The sequence below is a fragment of the Dipodomys merriami genome, unplaced genomic scaffold (assembly GCF_024711535.1).
Source record: "Dipodomys merriami isolate MVZ:Mamm:240054 unplaced genomic scaffold, mDipMer1.0.p SCAF_31, whole genome shotgun sequence".
NCBI classification, from domain to species: Eukaryota; Metazoa; Chordata; class Mammalia; order Rodentia; family Heteromyidae; genus Dipodomys; species Dipodomys merriami.
Window position 1 is genome coordinate 7,248,340 of NW_027204604.1, and position 17,906 is coordinate 7,266,245.

At 41.2% G+C, this 17,906-nt stretch overlaps 1 protein-coding gene across 2 annotated transcripts in view; it reads left to right on the plus strand.

The window, feature by feature from the left end:
* The first annotated feature begins 3,244 nt into the window (after positions 1 to 3,244).
* The window catches only part of Lamb3 (laminin subunit beta 3), a 59,239-nt gene continuing 44,577 nt past the window's right edge, over positions 3,245 to 17,906 (plus strand). Inside the window, exons 1-2 of one of the 2 annotated variants that reach the window (XM_070041587.1) lie at positions 3,245 to 3,286; positions 9,537 to 9,627. The gene's annotated coding sequence lies outside the window, so the exon portion shown is untranslated. Of the gene's footprint in view, positions 3,287 to 9,536; positions 9,628 to 11,596; positions 11,703 to 17,906 lie in introns of those variants that run through there. The other variant, XM_070041591.1, reaches the window with a different exon arrangement.

Genomic DNA, 17,906 nt, shown 5'->3' on the forward strand with positions numbered 1-17,906 from the left:
AAGTTGGCTTCATTCCCTCAACTCTAGCCTGCTCACCTTTCACTTCCACTTCCAACTTGGTGTCTGGCACTGCACTCATTGGCTCACGCTCAGGCATCCTTCCAACCTGCCCCTGGGACAATCTACTGAGGAACAGACCCTTCATAGGCATTGGCTTTTGGTCTTCATGGCTCCTGGTCAAGTAGAGCTACCAGACAATGGAGCAGGCAGGCAGGGCTAGTCCCCTTGATCTGTGCTGAGTAGCAAATGTGGTTAGGCTCACATGCTCCTTGCTGCCTGCATAGTATTTATGAATTGCAACAGTATACTTTACAAGTCTGAATTGACACAGAAAACTTCCTTACACTTAAATGCCAAGTAGATTTAAGTATTTAGGGCTCTGGAGTTGAGCAGACTTGGGTACCTTCAAGTCCCAATGCCTCCGCTTATCAGAATCTGACCTTGAACATGGGACTTAACTTCTGGCTCCTACTTCCTCATCTGTAAAGTGAAAGTGATGAGAATCCTCTTGGGGAATGGTGTGGTGAAGATGAATTGAGATCGAGCACTGTAAATGGTGTGTGGCAGGAAGGAAGCCATCGGTTATTCAGTTGTTTTTGCCACCTGCCACATATATGCACCCTGCCACACATATGCCATTCCTACGATCCTTGGTCCCAACTCAGGACACTCACACTTTCTGGGTGACAGTTAGACAGCTTCCAAGAAGGTTCACAACATTGGTCGAAGCTATCCATAAATCTGACTCTGTGTTAAGCATAGTTACAGAAAGCAGAATAGAAACTTCTCTTCTCAAGAAGCTGTTAGTCACTTGGCGCTGGTGGCTTACCCCTGTAACACTAGCTACTTAGGAAGCTGAGATCTGAGGCTTTCATTCAAAGAATTAACCAGCAAAAGGTTGAACGTGAAAGTGTGGCTCATGTGGTAGAGCGCCTACTTTGACAAAAAGCCATGTAAGAGCGCAAGGCCCTGAGTTCAAGACCTAATATCCAGCACAAAGGAAAATAAAAAGCTTATAGTCAAGTAGAGGACACAAACATGCAAACACATTATTACAATGTGCCAGGAGAAACACAGTAGTAGAATATGATAGGTAAACAATGAGAGTACAATGAGAAATCTGTTGATTATAGTTGGGGAGGAGGTGGTCAAAGACGGCCTAGGAGTGAATGAGTCCTGAGCCCGTCAGCATGTGAAAGGTTGGACACAGTTCACCAGGGGACTCTGGGAGGGAGCAGTGCTCTGGGGTGGGGGATGCCTTGAACAAGGGGGTGTCGCATATGAAATGGGGACGACTCATGAGAAAGCATTTGCACAATCTAAGAGCAGTTAGGCCAGACGGGTGTTGGGGCATAAAGAAAGAGTTTTTGGAAATGCTACAAATGAGGAGGATGTAGTAGGCAGAAGCAAGGTTCGGCATAAATACGTACATGATCACCTGCCTAGGAACTGGAGACTACTATTTCCTTCCTTCCTTCTGTGATTTCATATTCTCTTAGTTTTCCTCCAGACCCATTCCCTAGCAGGTTTTCCTTTTTGCCTGACTTATAAATGGCAACAATTCTCAGGACAGTCCTGGAGCATCTCTTCTGTACTTTATCTCCTCTATCATCTCTTCTTGTTCTTTTTCTACTGGGGCTTCCATTTCTGGCTCTTTATAGACTACACAAAGATCTGAATGCTGGAACTGCATAGCCCCCTGCCTCTCCTGTGTTTCAACTTGCGTGTCTTGCAGGGATCAGACTTACCACATCTAAAGCTAAATTTGACGAGTCTACCCTGTAGTTTTTACTATCAGCTTTTTGAATCTGAGCTTCACCATCCCTGGCCTGGTGGCTGCGGTTTGGATCCTGGATCCATCGTTTACTTTCCTCTCATGTGAACAGCCACACATCTCAGCTATCTATTAACTATAACTGCTTTCCATCCTGTCTGCTGCCTCGAACTCATCTTTCAAGTGTCTGTGTCTTCTCTTTCCCTAGGGACAACTTCCCTTCCACATAGGCAAGGCTCGCACCCTTGTTACACCTTCCTACAGACACCTCATTGTCCTTTTCTAACTCCGTTGTCTGTCTGTAGTGCATGACTATAAGCTCCACAGAGAGTAGGAACTGTCTGTCTTGTTTCCTGTTCTGTTCAAAGGTTTGTCTATTTGTCTATCTGTCTGTAGTGTTCTCAGACAGAGCAAAATATGAGGTTTCCTGGTGTGTTTCCAACTGATGCACAACTATCAATTTTTCTTAGACTTGGATAGACAATGGGAAACACTGATGCATTTTAGGCAGCAAAATGCATGATCTCCTCACCTCTTACAGTTTCACAGTTGGCCTTTAGCTCAGGTCTATTTTCTCTTGCCATGGAAGAAAAATCCCTGATCCTTCCTATGCACAGCTTCCATTCCTTTTCTTTCTGGACCTTTTGGTTAAAGTTCTGGATGTCTGTGAGTGAGTTAAGCTGTGATTACAAGTAACAAAATAGAATTCAAAATCACTTTAACTATAAAGAAAATGTAGGGGCTGGGAAGGTGGCTCAGTGGTAGAGCGCTTGCCTTGCATGCCTGAGGCCCTGGGTTCGATTCCCCAGCACCACATAAGCAAAAAGAAAAAAAAGCCGGAAGTGGCGCTGTGACTCAAGTGGTAGAGTGCTAGCCTTGGGCTGAAGAGCTGAGGGACAGTGCCCAGGACCAGAGTTCAGGCCCCATGACCGGACCCCCCCCCAAAAAAAAAAAAGAAAAGAAAAAAAAGAAAATGTATTATTTCCCAGGATGTGGGTTCTAGGATTGATTAATTCATTAGCTTGATCCTCTCAAGAGTTCAAACTCTTCCCTCTTTCTACTAAGTTACCTTCAACATATGGAGGACTATAAAAGTCTAGCTCCCCTCATTCCAGGATAGCTGTCACAATTTCCTGATCGGATTCCAGATGAAAACATCCAATGAAAGATATATCTATATCTATATCTATATCTATCTTTTTATCATCTTATACTGAGGTTTGAATTCAGGGCATTGAGTTTGCTAAGTAAGCACTCTACCACATGAACCATGCCTCTGGCCACTCATTCTTTTTTTTTTTTTTATCACTAAGGAAATCTATCCTATGAATAAAATCTCAGGAAGTCATTGTTTTAGACTGGGCACCACAAGACCAGGCTACAAATCAAAATGGAGTCATTCATGCTAAGAATTTTGTCTGACCAAGTTGAAACTTATCTGTTTATCTGGCCTTCAGAGAAATGGAAAAATAGCAGTCACATTTCCCAGGCAACCTACTTTCAGCTGGCAAGGTAATGAAGTTACCTTTGTTTTAATCCTTTTATAAAGGAAGAAACTGGAGGTAACCTGATGAAAACTAACCAGTTATTTTTCTGTAGTTCAGTCTTCCTGTCCCTGCCTTACAAGAAAAATGATTGTTCAGAACCCTGATCTGCTTTTGTTCTCTGCTTCTCCTTTTTTTTTCTCCCACCTGTTATACCAGCTTCTTTTGTTCACTCCATCAGTACACTTAATCCATTTTATGGCATTATATGGTGCCAGAATTCCAGAATAAAAAAGAAAGCTAATTAAAATCTTTGGACTAAATTGTTGTAATTCTGTTCTTTGATACCCAGAATCCCCCAGAAATTTATCTTCACTAACCAGAACTGGATCACATGTTCATCCCTGACTACTGATGAAAAAAAGGACTGGGACCATATGCTTAGATCAGCGAGTCTTAAAGATTCTCCCTAAAACCACCAGCAGCAACAGCAATACCTAAAGACTTGTTATAAATGAAGATTCTTAGGATCTACCCCAAACCCATAGAATCAGAAATTCTGGATAGGGGCCTAGCCATCTGTGTTTTTAAAAAGTCCTCTAGGCAAGCCTGGTGCTGGTGGCTCATGCCTATAATCCTAGCTACTCAGGAGGCTGAGATCTGAGGATTGCAGTTCAAAGCCAGCCCAGCAGGAAAGTCCCTAAGATGCAGGAAAGTCTGCAGGAAAGTCCGTAAGACACTTATCTCCAATAAACCACTCAGAAAATAGGAAGTAGCGCAGTGTCTCTAGTGGTAGAGCGCTCACCTTGAGCTGAAGACCGGAAGGACAGCATTCAGACCCAGAGTTCAAGCCCCATGACCGACAAAAAAAAAAAAAAAAGTCCTCTAGGTAAGTGTGATACAAGATCAAATTTCCAAACCAATATACAATATACACCCCTGTTCATATGATGAAATTTAATCCCAAATGCAATGGGATTATCAGTGATTAAATTATGGCAGAAGAACCCTCAAGAATGAGATTAATGCCAAAGGAAAGGGGCAGAGGGGAGCTCATTGGCTCCTACCTCCTGTGGATACAGTTGGAAGGTGTCTCTATAATGCAGAAAACAGATTTTTACCTGATAACAGATCTCGCTACAACTAATGCTGTCTTGGTCTGGGATTTCTCAATACCTAAAACTGTGAAAAATAATTTTCTGTTGTTTATAAGTCATCTAATTTAAAGTATTTTGTTCTAGCAACCTGAACAGACTAAGCCAATTTGTTCAGGCTAATAAGAGTTTAACTCTGAGTAACTCTGGAGACTTGGTAGCATGCATCTTCTAGCAAGAAGGGAACATGGGTATATTAATCTTCTTGGGCTGATATAATACTACATATTGGGTGACTTAAATAAAAGCAATCAACTTTCCTTTTGGTTCTGGAGGTTAGACATTCAAGATCAAGATTCTGGCCAGTCTGTTGTGTAGTGAGACCCTCTTCCTGACTTGCAGATGACTACCTGTATCTGTTCCCTGTGTCCTCTCATGGTGGGAGAGAGGAAAAGTGAGAAGATGGGATGATGGATTCTCTGGTATTTCTTCTTATAAGAACACTAATTCTATTGGATCAGCATCCCACTCTTATGATCTCATTTAATCATAAGTACACCCTTGGAGGCCTCATCTCCAAATACATCCATACCTGTAGTTAGTGCTTTAACATAGGAATTTGTACATTCAGTTTCTAACATCAGGTAGATATTTTAGATATGAATTCAACTTCCAGATTAACCTTCCACTCTCCTGTATCATCATTTTCTCCATTATTATCACATAAAAACACACTCTAATACCTCTCTTTAAAATCTTGGCTGATAGGGCTGGGAAGGTAGCTCAGTGATTGAGCACTACTTATCTAACATGAGTGAAGTCCTAGAATCCATCAAGAAAGTAAATAAATAAACAAAACAAAAAAACTTAATTTATGACCCACATGACAATTCAGCTGTTGCCAGAATTCTTCTCTTCATAAGTAAAATGGCTTATTCGTAGCCCTCTACAACTAATGTGCTGATTCATTCATCTATCCATCACCGTTCTGTGTGGTCCCACCTAGATTCTCTTTCTACTACTCTACCAAGCTTGTAACATTTAATAGTCAATGATAATTTATTTCTTCTATGAAAACTTTTTCCTTGTTTCAAAGACATCACACCTTCCTGTTTTTTATTTATCATATCTGATTTTGTTTCTTTATCCTAGGTCTTTTTTTTTTTTTTTTGTCAGCTGTAGGGCTTGAACTCTGGGCTTGGGCGCTGTCCCTGTGCTCTTCAGCTCTACGCAAGCGCTCTACCGCTTGAGCCACAGCACCACTTCTGGTTTTCTGGTGGTTTATTGGAGATAAGAGTCTCATGGACTTTCCTGCCTGGGCTGGCTTTGAACTGTGATCCTCAGATCTCAGCCTCTTGAGTAGCTAGGATTACAGGTGTGAGCCACCTATGTCCGGCTTAGGTCTTTTTTTTTTTTTTTTTTTAATCTATCTATCATTTTTTAAAATCTATCATTGGTTAGCAACCTTGGGTGGACAAAACTTTAAAATTTCATGAGCAGACCAATTAAATCAGAAACTTCTCTGAGGAAATCCTAGGCATCAGTAATTTTTAAAGCTCCACTCAATGTCAGTTCCATATTGACATTGATTCAATGTGCAGCCAAGGTTGGGAGTCACTGCTGTTAATATTGGAACTCTCCAGGGCCTGTTTGTGATCTTTCCTTGAATGGTTAGTCCTTCTCAACGCTGCTTCTTTACAATCATTCCAATAGCTAGGCTCGATCTCAGGGCCTCATGTTCTCATTTTGCTTTTTCAAATTCCTGACTAGTGCTTTAGCACTTGAACTGCACCTCTAGTCCAGCTCTTTTTCTGGTTAATTGGAGATAAGATTCTCACAGTCTGCCTAGACTAGTTTTAAAACTTCATCCTCATATCTCACCCTCCTGAACAATTAGAAGTTCAGGCATGAGCCACTATCATCCAGCTCTAGGAACTTTTTAAACAACTGCCAAGATGTGGCCATCCCAAAGAGGAACTGAGTCTGAATTCCTGGGGGTGATTTTCATGTGTTCCTAGAACTGTGAGCTACTTTCTAGATGGTTTTCTATGGTTCCTGGTTTGAGTGTCTCTCCATGCTTCCTAAATAAGTGTCTGGAGCAATGGAAATGTTTCTTGTCTGTGCTGCCCAATATGGTAGCTGCTAGCTATTAAATACTTGTGACTGGTGAACTAAATTAATTAATTTTACAATTTAACTTAAGTAACCTCATATGTGCAGCTAGTAGCTACTATATTGGACAACACTATTCTATAATGTAATGGCTCTGAAATTTACATGTCCTGAGTTCTGGGCCTCCATTTAGTTGGTGTCTCTTTTTGGATATCTAATAGCTATCTTTCACTTAATACACACTAAATGAAAATCCTTATTTTTTTTTTTCAAAGCATGTTCATTTCCCATCTTAGGAAATAGCATCACTTTCTACTGAATTGCTAGAAACCCCAGATGGAAATCATCTTTTATTTCCTTCTTCCCCATATCATTTTTATCCTTTTTTTTGTGATTGAGGACAAGATCCTGCCAGTTCTGCTTCCAAATAGATAATAGATGATTTGATCTCTCTACTTCTCTCTACTTCTACTGCCTTTAGGCAAGACAAAGCTGTCATTGTATATATGGCCATTTACCCTACATACAACTCTATAAGATGGATGAACTATTATCCCCATTTTTCAGGGGGAGAAACTGAGGAATAAAAAGCTTAAATAATGTACCTGAGATCAGCAGCAGATAGGATTTTCAAACTGGACTGTCTGATTCTGGGGTCTATGTTTTTCACCATTTAATGCTCTGTCTTTCTGGCTGGTCACAAAGCCTTATGACAATTCTATACCCTTGCAGCATGATAAAATCATCAGAAGAACAAAAAAAATACCAATTTCCCAGCTCCATCTCAAGCCTGTTATATCTCTTGGCATAGAACCTATGCCTTAGGAATTGTAAAAACATAGCAAGGATTTCTCCATAACTAGGATTGAGAATTATCCCCTCAATGTGACTTTAACCCTGCCTGTTCCTCCTAGCTTCATTCAATTATTGGTCTTGCTTGTGTTTTCATTCTTTCTTTCTACTCATAAAAGAAGCCATGTTCTGTTCTGCCATGGGACAGAACAGAATGTCTTATGCTTGCTTTTCTTCTGCCTGGAATAACCTTTTCTAATATCATTTAAATGATGAGTGTAAGTTTAAAGGTCTAATCTCTAAAAGATAAAGTAAAAGCAATATTAAACTTTAAAATAGGTGCAGAGAGGGACCTACAGCATTTGACCCTTTTTTTTTTTTTTTTTTTTTTTTTTTTGTCTGTCATAGGGCTCGAACTCTGGGTCTGGGCACTGTCCCTCAGCTCTTCAGCTCAAGGCTAACACTCTACCATTTGAGCCATAGCACCACTTCTGGTTTTCTGGGTGGCTTATTGGAGATAAGAGTCTCATCGACTTTCCTGCCTCGGCTGGCTTTGAACTGTGATCCTCAGAGCTCAGTCTCCTGAGTAGCTAGGATTACAGGTATGAGCCACTGGCGCCCAGCCCTTGACTTTTTAAAAAATATGCTAATTCTTCTCTTTTTTGAATACTAAAACAAAAAGCTAAACAAAACAAAAATTAAGGAATTTTGGTGCCCTTCACTTTGTTGCTACTTTAAATTGTATTTAGCCAGCTTTGAGGACTCCATCCCTGAACTTCATGGCTCATCTCAAGTGTCACCTCCTCAGAGAATTTCTCATCCCTTTAAAAGTGTTTCCCCACCACGTCTGCCCCTCCCCCAGCTACAGTATCATCCTGCTTAAAAAATACGTCTTAGCATTGAAATTTAGATTCAGTTTCGAATTTACTTGCTTATTTATCTCTTCTATGAAGGCAAGGTCTTGTCTCTTTTATCTGCTAACATATTCTCTTCACCTAGCACCATGTCTGGAACAAATTAAGTGCTCAGTTTATGTTTCTAGAATGAATGCACTCAGGCTGATATATGCCAGATAGCAAGCAAATGCATCTCCAGGCAGATTGGCCAGCCTGGATTGTTACCATGTAAGAAGCTATCTTTATATTTTAGGGAAGAAGTTCTGCACTGTGGAGGGTTCTATTAAAGGAGAAGGGCTCTGGCTTCAGCAACCAAACACTAAGAGGCAAGGAGGGACCTGGCAGCAGGAATGTCCTCTCACACTGTACATATTCTAGGGGCAGGAAAAGTTAACATTTATTTTTAGGTCATAATTTCCCTGTGGTACATCCATCTTTTCTGTAAAGTATCTTCTTACCTCTACCTTCTTTTTGGAGATACTAGAGTTTGAATTCAGAGCCATTCACTTGCTAGACGAGAGCATTGAGCCATATTCCCAGCCCTTTCTTTGTGCTTTATTTTTCCAGGTAGCATTTCGTGCTTTTGTCTGACCTAGCCCTGGACTTCAATCCTCCTATCTCCATCTCCCACATAGCTGTGATTACAAGAGTGAGCTACCAAGTCTGGCCCTCAGTAATGTTTCTTTCTTTTCTTTTCTTTTCTTTTTTTTTTTTGGTCTGGTTGTGGGGCCTAAACTCTGGGCCTGGGCACTGTCCTTCAGCTCTTCAGCTCAAGGCTAGCGCTCTACCACTTGAGCCACAGTGCCACTTCTGGCTTTTTTCTTTTTGCTTATGTGGTGCTGAGAAATCAAACCCAGAGCCTCATACATACAAGGCAAGCGCTCTACCACTGAGCCACCTTCCCAGCCCCTCAGTAATGTTTCTTACAAGCAACAGATATGAGTTTTGTTTTATGGAGAATAGAAGAAAGAGCCGGTGTTCAGGCTTTGCTTAGAGGGACAATCTTGGTTGGCAAGATGGGAGCTGGCAAAAAAAAAAATGGTTGCAAGTAAGCTTGATGTGTTTGAGGGCAGCAACAACTGCAGTGAATTTATATGTAAGCGTTTAGCCTTAGAATTCCTGGAATTATTGTTATTGGCCTAGTAGAGAAAAAAATTGATATTTGGATGGCAAAAGAAGTTGAGGTAACTCTGGTTGCAAAATTAATAAAACATTTGGTAATTATGTGCTTAATATCTGTGTCCCACGAGACAGTTGTCTTCCGATGAACAGTGATTGTGCCTGGCTTGCTCATTATTGTGTCATTGTGTGCCTGGCATTGGATGGGCATACAATAAATGTTTGTTGAGTTAATGAATGGTTTTGGATGTTTTTGTGTTTCTAGGTTAAAAGTCAGAAGGGTCTGCTGAGAAGAGATGAGCTGGAAGAAAAGTCCAGGCCTTGAGGATGAGAATCAGACAGAAGCTGGAGAGGAGGTGAGGGTGTGTGTGTGTGTGTGTGTGTGTGTGTGTGTGTGTGTGTGTGTGTGTGTGTGTGTGTGTGTGTGTGTGTGTGTGTGTGTGTGTGTGTGTGTGTGTGTGTGTGTGTGTGTGTGTGTGTGTGTGTGTGTGTGTGTGTGTGTGTGTGTGTGTGTGTGTGTGTGTGTTTGTGTGTGTGTGTACAGATTGACTTACCAAGAGGATTCAGATCCTGGGTCCATGTCCTTATAACTGCAGAGATAACTGGCACCATCAGGCAGAAACCTCCCAACTTTAGCAGCTTGGACACTGGCTATAGAAGAAAGAAGTTTCCCTTCAGTGCTCATGTTTGTCTCTGGAACACTGCTGATGCCCGGGCTTAGAGAAATAAATAATCCTAAACTTTGAGAAATAAATATTCCTTGCTTTCATTTGACTTTGGAAAGAGGATTTTTAGTGTACTATCTTAGGCTTAGCACTCATTGGTCAAGGGTTGGGATGGGCCAGAAGCTCCCAGTAGGCAGACACATTATCACCAGCAGCACAGAAATGAACAACATGGCAGAACTTCTGCTTCACATGTACCTCTGATTCTTTGAGAGAGACATGGAATCCATAACACATGTTTAGTTTTACATCCTAAGATTGTCTACCTGTACCTACATCTTCTTTAGATCCACATGTTCCTTTCATTACTACTCAAGGTTGTAAGTGCTAAATCTTAATATCTGTAGTGCCAGCCTCCATAGCCTGACCTGGTAAGTATTTCAGTTCTGAATATGAAGTTAGCATCAATCTGAGACCTGGTATTCCCAATCTAAAACCTCAGTGATAAAGATAGGGTAGGAAAGTGGTATTCAACTCAAGGCTTCCTAGGCTTAGAATTCCGCTGGTGAGTAGACCAGCTCATTATAAACTTTATCAAGCTCTATTTCTGTTTTTCTTAGTAGAGAGGAGATTCTGAGAGGGATTCTACTTAGAGGGTACTAGTCATGGAATCATATTCTTCAAGCCATAATTAAAATTAGGGTTTCCCCTGTCCCAACAATCCATAGTAATGAATCAGTATCTACTGTATACAAACACTAAGTTACAAACTCATAAGGAATTTACATTCCACATTTGAAGACAACCACAAAGTAATTAAAAGTTAAACACTAGGCACTGGTGGCTCAGGCCTGTAATCCTACCTACTGGGGAGGAAGAGACCTGAAGGAGCATAGTTCAAATCCAGCCTGGGCAGAAAACTCTGTGGGACTTCATCTTTAGTAAACCAGCTAAAAGAAAGTCACACTGAAGGCATGGCTTGAGTGGTAACGTACCAAATGAGAGTGCCAGGATCCTGAGTTTGAGCCTTGTTACCAGACCAAAAAGTTAAATAAACTTAACTATGGAAATTTGAGATATTTACAAAATGGATTTACTTGAAAAAAAAAAAAAGACTGATAATTGAATTGGTTAGGTAAGATCTGCTTCCAGAATTTGGGAAGAATTTAACCGAAAAGAAGAATTTAAAAAGAATTCAATAGAGAAGCTATTATTAACTTAGGAATCACACCAAATGTTGGCTTAAGATTTTACAGAGAGGGTAGAATAGACAGGCGGAGGTGATGAGTCAGGCCAGAGTCGCAGATAGATCAGTGTACGTGTGGGAAGGGGGCTATGTGAGTGGACCTGAAAGGTCACTTTTGCCCCTGGACTCTGAGTACCTGAGATGTGGTTGACTTTAAGTTGGAGATGACAGAGAGGGCAGGACTAAGTCCACACCAAATGCAACTCATAGCAAACAGACCATGGGCCAAAACTAACAAAACGTAGCAGGCACAAGTGCAAAGGTGTGTGTGTGTGTGTGTGTGTGTGTGTGTGTGTGTGTGTGCTCACGTATTTAAAGAATGGCACAAATTCAAGATAGGGAACCTATTTTAACAGTATATAACTTGAAATAAACATAGTAGTTAAAATGTCAGGATGGTCAGAGTTGGCCCAGAAGAGCCTACCAGAGTACAACTGCAGTAGTAGAGTTGGCTCCAGAACAAAGCCATGCTGGCATGCTGTTTTCTCCCATCCAGTGACAGAAAGGTTGCTTTGCCCAGGTAAGCCACCATTCATCCAGGACCTTCTCAGTTTTTTTTTTTTCCTTTGGGAGAGTTTTATTCCCATGCACTGTTTTCACCAGGTTTTTTAAAAGGCCTCAAGGCCAGTATTTTTGTGTTTATGTGCCCGTTCTAAGCTTGAACTCAGAACTGAGTACTGTCCGTTAGCTTTTTTTGCTCAGGGACAGTAATCTACCACTCTAGCCACAGATCCAGTTCCAGCTTTTTGCTGGATAATTGTCTGGGCAGGCTTCAAACTGGAATCCTAAGATCTCATCTTCCTGAGATGATAGAATTACAAGCAAGAGGGACTGGCCCCTGGCTTAACTGTAAAAAATTGTAATAAATAAAAACTTAAATGATTAAAAACACGTAAAACACTAACAAGTACCCCAAAAGAAGGAATGACAGAGTAACATTGATCACTAAATTCAGACAAGGATTCAAAAATTGTTATAGGGGATTAAAAAAAATTAACAATTTTAAACAACTCTTGAATTTCTCTTCCATTATTACTTTTGTTGTTCGCAAGGTGTTTTGTTACAATATTCTATATTCTAGTCATTTTTGCCACTAGAGTTCACAGAGGTGTCATTAGCTAAGTTAAAACTATTAAATTCATGTTAATAGGAAAAATAAATATAAAAGTAACAAAAAACCACATAAAATACAGTAATAATTGAAATCTTTAGTTGATAACATTCTACAAAGCACAATAATTCCATTTTATTGGCAAAGTAGAAGAAGATGCTTGTTCATTTTCAATCACGAAATGTTTGGTGGCTGAACAGAGCTGTGGAAAGACTAGATGTAGGGTCCAGAGATCTGACCCCAGTGTCCTGGGCATCCATTAATTAATTGTCCATGTGACTTTTAGTAAATCACTTCATCTTTTTTATATCTGGTTTTTGACAATTTCCAGTATTGTCCACTTACTTTTGTTCAAGTAACAGAGAAGCATAGGCTAAGGCTAGACAATTTGTGTAAACTTTTCTGTTGGAGTCAAGAGACCCATAAACAGGTGTTCCATCTGCTGAATTATAATGTCCCTGAACTATAAAGTCCTATGAAGCCTTAAGTATAAGACTCCAAAGAAAGTACTAGAGTGCTTTTTGAATTAACTTCCAGTCTCATGTCTGGAATGTCAAGGTTTTGGCTCATATGTTTTGGCACATATATAGTTCTTTTTGGTAGCCATTTTAATCTAATACAATTTGATATATAAAAGTCTAAGCTGACAAAACATTTAAAGCAGTGAGTTATATAGAGCAATATTGTAAAAGACATGTATTTGTCGAAGGATTTCCCGCTGGGTTTCTTTAAATAATTGTTTCTTGTATAGCATTATTTTAGCTCAATCTTGTCATGGATTCTTTTTTTTTCCTTCTATTTGTGTGAGGGTGCTGAGGCTTGAATTCAGGGCTTTTCATTCAAGGCTGGTGCTGTACCACTTGAGCCACAGCTCCACTGTCTGCTCATTATTTTTGGAGGTCTGTTACATGTCAGCGGGAATGCTCATGGCCCCAGAAGCAAGAATGTGAACCCATTCTGGTAGAGCAGCAAGAGCCTGTATTCAGGCATAAGGCCCTCAGAGCCTACCCTGAGTGATAGTGTGTCTATGCAGGGTTTATTTAGCCACTAGAAGTGACTTTTTCAAGAGCTATCTAAGAGGGAATATGGTGGAAAACTAGAGTGACCAACAGTTCCGGTTTTCCTGCGACTAAAGGGTTTCCTAGAACATGGAACTTTGGGAGTTAAAGTCCTGGTCAAATAAAAAAATGTCAGAATCTTCTCTGAAAATTTACCCTCAATAGTTTCTCTTTTAGAAACTGAGGTGGCATATAGGACTGTTTTATTTCTGGCTGTGATTCACAAAGGTCTTGTTGTCTGTTTTTAGGACTTTTCAGAAGCAAGAAGTGATCTAGGTTTGGAATACTCACCAGAACCACTTTTCTTATTTGTGTCCTCTTCTGGTGGTGGTAGTGATAGAGGTACTGGGGTTTGAACTCATGTGTTTACACTTGCTAAGTACATACTCTACCACTTGACCTACACCCCAGCACAATTTACCATTTTCTTTAAGGCAGTTCATTCTACAAATTCTTCAATATTACATATTCTTTCAGGAAAATAAATTGCTTCAATTTTGGGAGGCCAGATATTATAGTGGAAATAGACTTTGGAAGCTTCTAGATCTGCCATTAAATTTTGATTTAATCATATACTGACGGTGATGGATGATGCTAGATGTTCTCAACACAGAGGAAGATTACTCAGGGGCATTAGGAATGGTGGTGGCCAGTGGGCTGTGTGCCATTGTCATTTCTGGGCTGAAACATGGAATTAGTGGGGAAAGTTCCTCCTGTCTTCTCTAATTTTGCTGCTGTGACTTTTTAAGGTTCTGTATTCTGATTGGGGTAGCTATCAGACAACAGAGTTCCTGGAGTGGAGCAGAAGAACCCTCCCTCACCATTATCTGACATGTTAGTTTGTGTGAGCAGCACCTAAGCCGTTATTGTGTTAAGCTGCTGAAATTTTATGGTTTATTTATTGCCACAACACGTTACTGCCTAGAACATTAGCTTTGCTACTACAAGCAATGCTGCTGGACTTAGCAAAGAAAAAGATAGGCAGTCCAGTAAAATTGGAATTTCAAATAATCAATGAATAATAAGTTAGCACAAAGTATGTCCTATGTAATAATTGGGGCCTGCAATATTCTACCACAGTGTTCATTGTTTATCTGAGATTGAGTTTTAATTGGGATTCCCATGATTTGTGCAGCAGTTGGAATTACAGGGAGCTTCTGGTCTTACATTGGGAATAGTGTTCATATGTGAGCTAGAAATGTATAACATCACAGCCACAAACGTATATACACATATGTAAATGAACAAAGTGAGTTACTAGGGGTACAGTTTTCTGAGTGAGCAAAAGGCACAAAACAAGGATCAGGTGGCATTATCCTGAGACAACTGCATGGGAGAGTCAACTTTGGGTGAGAGTAGTGATTTTAGCTGTCTTTACTTCTTTCTCTCCCAATATAAATGAAAGAAAATTGACTCTCTGTGGTCAGCTCTATGCTATATAAGCAGTTACAAAGCAGGAAGCTAAGGCCCTGGTAGTTACTGGTCACGTCTACAATTCTCCCTCCTTTCCTGTCTTCTTGCTTCTGCAAGGGTCACTGACCAGGGTCACTGGTGCGTGTATTTATGAAGAACTGCTCTTGTGTTGTTACGCCTCTACCAATCCCTGGGAACAGTACTTCATAAGAATGGAAATTCACATCTTAGAAGATCTGCAACTCAGAGCAAAGCTCCGGCAGTCTGGAGGTTCAGTACAAAGAGGCTCAGAGTAAGGCTGGGGAGGAACATCAAAGCTGACTTATCCCAGACACAGGTTCCTCACCCTGGAGCTGATGCTTCACTCTTACTGATCGTTCTACCAAAATAAGTTCACTGCAGAAACGGAGAGGACACAGAGGTGCATAAAGAGATGGGAAATGTTAACTTTTGGATGGTTTCTTCTATTTATTCTGTGAGTACTTTAGAGTTGATTTTTTTGTTTGTTTTTTGTTTACTGTCAGTCATGGCACTTGAACTCAGGGCCTGGGCACCATCCCTGAACTCTCTTTGCTCAAGGCTAGTGCTCTACCACTTTGAGCCACAGTTCCACTTCCAGTTTTGGAGTGGTTGATTGGAGATAAGCGTCTCACAGACTTTCCTGCCCAGGCTGGCTTTGAATTGCAATCCTCAGGTCTCAGCCTCCTAAGTAGGTAGGATTACCGACGTGACCCACCAATGCCGGGCTTAAGTTGATTTTTATATTGATTTATCTCCCTTTCTTATATACACAATCAACAGCATCTCATAAACACTTCCAGAAGTTTTTTTTTTGATAATTTTTTTCATGTACTGGTCCTGGAGTTTGAATTCAGGGTCTGGCCACTGTTCCTAGCATGCTACCACTTGAGCCACACAGCTCTGCTTCCAGTTTTTTGGTGGTTAATTGGAGATAAGTGTCTTAGGGACTTTCCTGACCCAGCAGGCTTTGAACTATGATTTCAGTTCTCAGCTTCTTGAGTAGCTAGGATTACAGGTGTGAGCCACTGGTGCCAGGCTATAAGAATCTTTTAATCAGTATTTTAGATCAGAAGGAGATCTATTTTGAATTGTTTTTCAAGGGGAAAGAATTACACTAGGTAAAGGAGGAGGCTGCAATGCTTGGTAAGAAATGTATGCATTATCCTGCCCATGTAATTGTTGCCCCTCTGTACAGTATGTTCTCAAATAAAATAAAATACAATTAAAAAAAAAAAAAAGAATTACACTAGGTAGAGACTAATCATCCTGTCCATGGGAGAGTGACTGTAAAGGCCTCAAAGAAATAAAAGAAAAAGGCCTTTCTCTGCTGCCCAAAGTGCTGGGCATGTGTGAGTTCAGCTGAAATTTGCACACAGACTAGTTTTGATTCCAGTTCTATAAGGTATTATAGTCTGGTTCTTCTCTCTCTCTCTCTCTCTCTCTCTCTCTCTCTCTCTCTCTCTCTCTCTCTCTCTCTCTCTCTCTCTCTCTCTCTCTCTCTTCTATTCCTTCCTTCCTTCCTTCCTTCCTTCCTTCCTTCCTTCCTTCCTTCCTTCCTTCCTTCCTTCCTTCCTTCCTTCCTCCTTCCCTCCTTCTCTGTAGCAGTAGAGCTTACTCAGGTACTGAGTCTCTAGAGAGATGCTCTGCCATTTGAGCTGAGCCCTCCGCCCTTTTTGCTTTAATTATTTTTCAGCTAGTCTCACATTTTTTGCCCAGGCTGATATCAAACCAAAATCCTCCTAAGTAGCTAAGATTATAGGGATAAGTCACCTCCCTTGGTAGCTGTTCTTACTGTCTCTTGAAAGCCATAAAACAAAATGCCTGTCACTTTTACATGTGTTCCTTTGCCCTTTGGTCCTCTGTGTTTGTAAATATTCCTCCCCTGCCCCTCCCCTTTGTCCTTTCCTGTCCAGGCAGGCCAGAAGCATAGCCCTACTCCCAGAGTGTCTCTCCTCCCTCCTGGCCCAGTCATGGCTTCTGTGAAGTTTCAGCCCCTAAGGACTAGGGTAGAATACACAAAGCACAGCTCCTCAATTTGGAGCCTGGGGCTCCCCTTGGGGAGCCGCCCAACCCAGCTCACTGCCTGCCAGAGGAGTCATGAAACATCTGCAAAGCATTGCTATTTACTTCTTGCTAACCACTGCAGACTGCTGATCCCAGCTCCCAACACCTGTGTGTGTGTGTGTGTGTGTGTGTGTGTGTGTGTGTGTGTGTATGTGAGAGAGAGAGAAAGAGAGAGAGAGAGAGAGAGAGAGAGAGAGAGAGAGAGAGAGAGAGAGAGAGAGAGAGAGAGAGAGAGAGGGGCTCATGTGGAGAGACACCCTCTGTAGAGAAACCACTTAGACAGGCACTTTGCCAAGAGAATTATGTATGCATTGCTGTCCTCAATCTCCACAGACTCCATGAGGTAGATTTGTCATGCTTCTCCCTGCAGAAATGGGGCTTCCAGAGGTGACCAGGAGGTGTCCAAAGTCATCCCAACAGTGAGTGTTTCTTACCCTAAATTCTAGGCTTTAACTAAGAGGAGAGCATGCAGAAGCTGGAGGGACTTCTGTTTCCCACTCATGCATGTCCCTACCTGTGTGCAAAATATACTCTCTGGGTAAGGCCTTGCCTGGCCTTAGCATTTGAGGTAGAATCCATCTTCTTTATTCTCAGATGATGAAAGTGAGCCCAGACTTGCTTAAGATGTGTGTGTGTGTGTGTGTGTGTGTGTGTGTGTGTGTGTGTGTGTGTGTGTGTGTGTGTGTGTGTGTGTGTGTGTGTGTGTGTGTGTGTGTGTGTGTGTGTGTGTGTGTGTGTGTGTGTGTGTGTGTGTGTGTGTGTGTGTGTGTGTGCCTCATTCCCCCCCAGCCCCAAACTTTCTCAGGTTTATACTTCTGTTGAAGTATCACAGAGCTGGTTACATCCACACACACACACACCCCTGCATAGCTACAGCTGCTGCACAGAATGCTGATTAAAAGATTTTTAGATGCTGCTGATTCCTGACAGGTAGGCAGACATGCCTTGTTACTTTCTCAAACCACAAAGTGCTTATTTTTCCAGGCTGGGGCCCCCTTCCTCCCCCAAAAATGCCAGTTTGAGTTTTAGGAGATTTAGTTTGTCTCCCTAGTGGACT